The sequence below is a fragment of the Alexandromys fortis genome, unplaced genomic scaffold, assembly GCF_014885135.2.
Source record: "Alexandromys fortis isolate MF-2015 unplaced genomic scaffold, M_Fortis_MF-2015_v1.1 scaffold_46, whole genome shotgun sequence".
NCBI lineage: Eukaryota > Metazoa > Chordata > Mammalia > Rodentia > Cricetidae > Alexandromys > Alexandromys fortis.
In genome coordinates, this window is record NW_026067919.1 from 8,428,617 (window position 1) to 8,435,157 (window position 6,541).

The 6,541-nt window shown below is 41.5% G+C and overlaps 1 long non-coding RNA gene across 1 annotated transcript in view; it reads right to left on the reverse strand.

Moving 5' to 3' along the window:
* Positions 1–448: 448 nt before the first annotated feature.
* LOC126500640 (uncharacterized) overlaps positions 449–6,541 on the reverse strand; it is a 69,885-nt gene continuing 63,792 nt past the window's right edge. The window contains exons 6-7 of the long non-coding RNA XR_007591392.1: positions 4,434–4,530; positions 449–568 (exon numbers count right to left, since the gene is read on the reverse strand). This is a non-coding gene — a long non-coding RNA (uncharacterized lncRNA). The remainder of the gene's footprint in view (positions 569–4,433; positions 4,531–6,541) is intronic.

The following is a 6,541-nucleotide window of genomic DNA, read 5'->3' on the forward strand; positions in this document are numbered from 1 at the left end:
TGAGGAAAGATAAGGACACAGGGGGAGAGAGAGTGGGGAGAAAAGAGAGAAAAATAAGTGATAAATATGATCAAGGAACGTTTTATGAGAAAGTAGGAAGATTTTCAGACAAGTTGGTAAGCTGCAAGCTGATGGTAAAGTAGAAGAATCGGAATAAGAAAATATATAGAACCTATTTCAAAAAGATGAAGATAGAAAGAGCATGAGAAATTCCCAACGGTAGTAAGAGGATCTGAGATAAGCACAGAGAAAAAGATGGGTGATCAATAAAGAAGCCAAAAAAACACTCGTCATTGGCTCCCCAGTAGCGGCAAGTGACGGGGAAGCAAAGGACTCTTTCTAAAGGTGAGGTTCTAGTGAAGAGACTAGACACATATCTTCAGGGCAAGCCACAACCCTTACAAGCTTCTAAAAACTTACAAGTTTTGGTGAGACGGTGATTCCTGAGGTGTGTGGGTCATCAGTCAAGGGGCAGTCTTATCCTGTATCTGTGTGTGATGCTGTAGACAAGACCCAAGTAACGTCTTGAAGGTTAGCAAATTGTTTGAAACTGAGCCACAGTGGAGACCTAAGAACAGAAGAAAAAAAAAAAAACTGTAAGACAGAAAGACTTGATTAAATCTGCTTTAGCCCCAAGGTGAGAGACAACCCTGAAAGGCAGCTAGGGAGAGACAGAGAGCCCAGGCACTGATAAGTCAAGAACTACAGGTAACGAGAGGCTCAACTTGAGCACAGAGAAAGGTAGCCCTGCTTTCTGTTGCTGACGCAAATATCAAGACTGATGATAATGGTCTCACCAGCAATCTAGTTATTGGGTACATCAATACCTGGAGGCATTCATCTGTCATTCATTGCTATAGAACCTGAAAACTCTCAGGCTTTCCTGGCATACTGACACCTAAAAATACATCGCTCTGATAGAGTGATTAGCACTTAGCGGTTTTGAAAGTCTGAAGACAAGTTCCCTACTTATACATATCTCAGTGCTATGGTTGTGTGTCATTCTCTCGCTGTAATTGGGAGATAGCTTCCTACAGCTAGAGCATTAGACACTCCTGTGATGGAATATATATCTGGGAGTCAGACGTGCAGTGAGAACCTTCCTCTGATCAAAGACTACGGTGATAATATGACCAGAAGAAGCCCCTAGTAGGCAAAGAAGGAAAATGTTTGTGGCAGACATCAAATGAGAGTTCAGTAAAGTCCTGGCCAAGGAAAGGAAGAAAAGAGTTCACAGGATCAAGTGATTTTGCCACCTCCATGCATAAGACATGCTACTTTTTCCCCACTTGCACACATAAAACTTGCTACCTTTTTGCATAAAACACACTGCCAACATGCTATCTCCATGAATAAAACACACTACCTCCTTGCTGCATCCATTAAAAAAAAACTAAATCCTTGCTACCACCATGCACAAATCATGCTACCTCCAATTTTCAAGGGCTTGGAAGATATTTCACTATTTCATCTTTATTTTCTACAACCACTGTGCTTTCTGTACTTTTATTCTCAAACTTCTAGCTATAGCTTTGTTTAACCATATTTAAGAAAATGTTTTTATTTTCTGATTGTATCCATACAATCAGCTAACATTTTTTCATATTCTTTATTTTTGTACAATCGTTTATCTTTTCTATTTCTTTTCTTTTTAAACACCATGTTCTACCTTCCTATCATTTCCACTGCAATTTTACTGTTTTTTAATTTTTTATTATTTCTTTTATTTTGGAGATTATAATATAACTACATCATTTCCCCCTTTACTTTTCTCTCACCAAGCCTTCTCATATAGCTCTCCCTATTCTCTTTTAAATTAATGGTCTCTTTTTTCATCAATTGTTGTTACATGCATATAACAAAGTTTTCATGCTTTATCAAGGAAGATTCTCTTTGTAACAGATGGAGTAATTTGTACTTTTAATAATATTTTTATTGTTGCTATTGTTTTTAAAATATCATTGTTTTAAAAAATCCAAAGAAATAATGGCTCAGTGGCTAAAAAGAACTGTTATCAAACCTGATCTCTTGAGTTGGATCTTGGACCTACGTGTAGTAGGAGAAAACAGACTTCCCAAAATTTTGTGTGTTTTTGTTGTTGTTGTTTGTTTATTTTGTTTTGTCTACCACAAGAAAGAAAGAGAGAAGGAAGGAAATACAATAAATAACCATGTCTTGTCAGCAACCTGAAAAGCTAGGAAAACACAGAGCAACATATTTTAAGCCCCCAAAGTAATGAACTGCCAGCCGAGATTACTATTTTCAAAATAATATCTTTATAACATTGATGGAAAAATAGGCAGTTCAAGATAAGCTTAAACTAAGGCAATTCTTGACCAGTCCATCCTGTACTGATTAAATCACTTAAAGAAATCTTAACAGAGAAGGAAGAGAAAGAGATATAGTATCAACCCTAAGAACACACACACACACACAAAATAGATTTCATAAAAGAACAAATGAACAAGGGACACAAGCGAAGAATTCATTGTCCCCAACCCACTAACCAGCAATGCTAAATACTAATTAGAGTGAAATAAGAGAAACAAACAGTAATCCAAGAGAATCAGAAAACAACAATGAAAATAAGAATAAATAAATATCACTCAAGAACTATCTTACAAATGTATTACTACTTATATATCAAAATAGTTTTATATTTTATGGTGATTATTTTAAAATGTTTATGATGATTAGTGACATTATTTTAATAACTATCTTAATCATATCTAAATAATGAGAAATGTCTTAATAATTTTAACTTACCAACAAGGACTGGTTGATTGCATTTTAAGAATATATCCATCTGCTCAGGCAGATGCTAGCCAGCCATAGGCCAGCCAGTTTGGGCTGCTGTAGAGTTATGCCTGCATCTGTGGTCCTATCACAGCCAGGGTCTGTGTGAACATCCATGGCCCATGTTGCTACCAAAAGACACAAGGTTGCCCAGAATGGCCATATAGGTGTCCAAGGATCACTGCTGGAGCCAGCTGATCTGGTTGGCCTGTGCCACCACCTGGGGCCATAGTGTCATCTAGGCCTGAGCTGCCATATCTTGGTCCATGGCCCTATTGCAGTCAGGGTATGTTAATGTCCTTGGCTCCGTTGCCATCAAGGGGCATGCTGATTCCAGGGGTCTGACCCATTACTTGGGACCATATTGGTGTCTGAGGTCTGTGCTATTGATGGGGCTATGCCAATCTGGGAGGCCTTCATTGCCCCCTTGGGACCATGGTGACAACATCCAGACTGTGGCTGCTGCCGAGAACCATTTCTGGGTCTGTGGTCCTCCTGCAGCCAGGTTCTGTGTTGAAGTTCAGTCGTCATTGCCACTAGGACCCACATTGAGGCCAAGAGTCTGGGTCACAACCTGTGGCCCTTTCAGAGTCTGGGGGCCATTCTGCCACCAGGACCATAGTGTTTCCATCTAGGGCCATGGTGTCATCTGAGCTCTGAGCTGCTGCTGGGGGCCATGTCTGGGTCCGTGGCCCTATAGTGACCAGTGTCTAGGTTGAGGTCTGTGTCTTCTGTTGTGACCTAGGGCCATGTGGATGCTCAGGGTCAGATCAGCCACTTGAGTTCATGATGGTGTCTGAGGACCATATTGCAGCTGTGACCATACAAATCTGAGTGGCCTGTGCTGCCACCCAATGCCGCAGTGACATCTGTGCCAGAGCTGCAGCTGAGGGCCTTATCTGGGTGCTCCTACTGCATTCAGAGTCTGGGTTGATGTCTGAGGCTCCTGTTACCATGGAAGGCCCACGGTCTGGGGCCATGTTGATGTCTGAGGGCCATGCTGCCATGCCAATCTGAGTGTCCTCTACTGTTACCTGGGGCAATGGTGACATCTAGGATTGACTACTGCCAAGGATCAAATCGAGGCCAATGGTCCTATAGTGGCCAGGGTCTGTGTTGAAGCCAAGATCTGTGTTGTCACTAAAGGTCATAAGGAAGCCTTGGGTTGGGGCTACTGCCTGAGGCCTTAGTCATGTCCATCCAGGGACTATGCTCTGACCAGAATCATCCTGATCTGAGCTGCCAATGCTTCCAGCTTGGAGCCAGGAGGTCATTCAGACCCAAGGTGCTGCTGGGGGCTGTGTCTGGGTCCAGTGTAAAGTTTCAGTTGGGATCTGTATTGATGTCTGTGGCCTGTATCACCTCAGGGGACTATAGGAAATATGCATGATGAAATTACCATCAGCCGGTCTTAACTTTTACTGTCCCTGTGAAAGTTGGCCCTGCTTCTCGCTGGACATTGCAGCAAGAGAGCTGGCTCTGACCCTCATGGGAGAGCTGATGCCTATGTTCAGGACAGATAGCCCCACTCATTACAGAAGACCTAAAACTGACTCTGATGGCATAGACATAAAGGAGCTGGCTTTGTACCCTCGCCTGAGGCAGGTGGCCCCCGTGGTTCGGGATGACAAACTCACCTACCACTCAGGCCTGTAGCTGGTCCTTGGGTTGACCCATGGAGCTCATAAACCATACCCATAGGATCTCCATGATTCAGGGTAGCTTCTGGATATCCTGGAGGAGTTACAGGGAGAATCCAGTAATGATGGTGTTTCAGAAACCAGAAGCCTTGAAACAGACCAGTGACTCACTGCAATGAACCTTTGCTAGCAAAGCTGATCAGAAAAAAGGTATATGCTATGAGACACACTGCTTCCAGAGCCACCAGGATGAATGAAATGGTATTGGAGAGGCAGAAAAGATGGAGAAGTGAAGAGGATTTTGTTGTTTTGTTTTGTTCTTGTTTTTATTTGTTTGCTTGATTGCCTTATTTTGTTTTGTTTTGATTTTTTTTTTGAATTTTCTTTTGGGGACACTGTAGGGATGAGAGGAGGATATAGGGTGACTAAGAGGTGAGCATATTTAAGGTGCAAATAAAAAAACCTTTTTTATTTACACAGAAAAGGGGAGGTGATGTGGAGGTGATGTGTGATGTGAATATGTTTTATTGCCATTGGTTAATAAAGAAGCTGCTTTTGGTCCGTGGCTTAACAGAATAAAGCCAGTCTGGAAGAGATATGTAGAGAGAGAGAGAGAGTAGGCAGTGTCAGTGAGAAGTCATGTAGCCCTTCCAGAGGCAAATGCTGGATGGAAGCTTGCCGGTAAGCCACAGTCACATGGCAATATACAGATGAATCAAAATGGCTTAATTTAAGATATAAGAGTTAGCCAGAAATAAGCTTAAGTTATTGGCCAAACAGTGCTGCAAATAATATAGATTCTGTGTGTTTACTGTTGGACTAGGTGGAACAAAACTCTCCAACTACACAGGGTTTTTCTATATAACAGCCTTGCCTGTCCTAGAACTCACTCTATAACTCAGGCTGTATTCTAATACAGAGATCTGCCTGCATTTGCCTCCCAAGTGCTGAGTTTAAAGGTTGAGCCACCAATGCCTGGTGATGGAGGAGTTACTTTTATTTAATAAAGAAACTGCCTTGGCCCATTTGATAGGCCAACCCTTAGGTGGGTGGAGTAAACAGAACAGAATGCTGGGAGAAGGAAGCCGAGTCAGGGAGTCGCCATGATTCTCCCACTCCAGACAGATGCAGGTTAAGATCTTCCCTGGTAAGCCACCTCATGGGCTACACAGATTATTAGAAATGGGTTAGATCAATATGTAAGAGCTAGCCAATAAGAGGCTGGAACTAATGGGCCAGGCAGTGTTTAAAAGAATACAGTTTCCGTGTAATTATTTCGGGTAAAGCTAGCCGTGTGGGCGGCCGGGTGCCAGAAATGTAGCCCACCGCTCATCTTACAACAGCCTGGCTTAAATTTTCTTTCTGAAATCTGGCTATAGAATCACCGTATGAACCAGCTATGCCACTGCTACATTCATACCTGAAACAGACTTTGTCAATATTCTGAAGATTTACTTGTACAGCCATGTTTATTAGTGAACTCAGCTCAATTACCAGAAAATGAAACTAGCCCAGATGTCCACCAACAGATACGAATATTTAAAAAAGAGAGAATTTTATGTGAATAGATATGAAGTCATAGTATTTCCAGACAGGTGGGAGGCAATTGGAGATCATTACATTGGGTGAAATGAGCCAAACTCAGAAAGACAGTGTTTTCCCTTACATGCAAACCCTAGATTTGTGTGTGTTTGTGTGTGTGCATATATACACATGTGTGTGTATATATATATATGTATGTGTGTGTATGTGTGTGTGTGTCTGTGTGTGTGTCTGTGTGTGTATGTGAACATTTGTGAGTGTGTGATAAAAACAGAAGAGAAGCCATGAGAGGGGTAGAAGAGATGCTAGACGAGATGGGGAGGGAGCTAAAATAGAGAGGGAGAATGTGTGTAATATAAAATATGAAGATGGTGACTATTTGTGGTTGTGAAGAGGTTCAGCAAATTCGGAGCAAGAGTTCAGGAGAGAGGAAGGGGATGGTAAAGAATAAATATAGTCTGCAGTATATTATAAATATAGTCTGCATAATATATTATAAAAATAACAACAAATATAATAATAATAAATGAGATAATATAAGTAAAGATATTATTAGGAGTAAA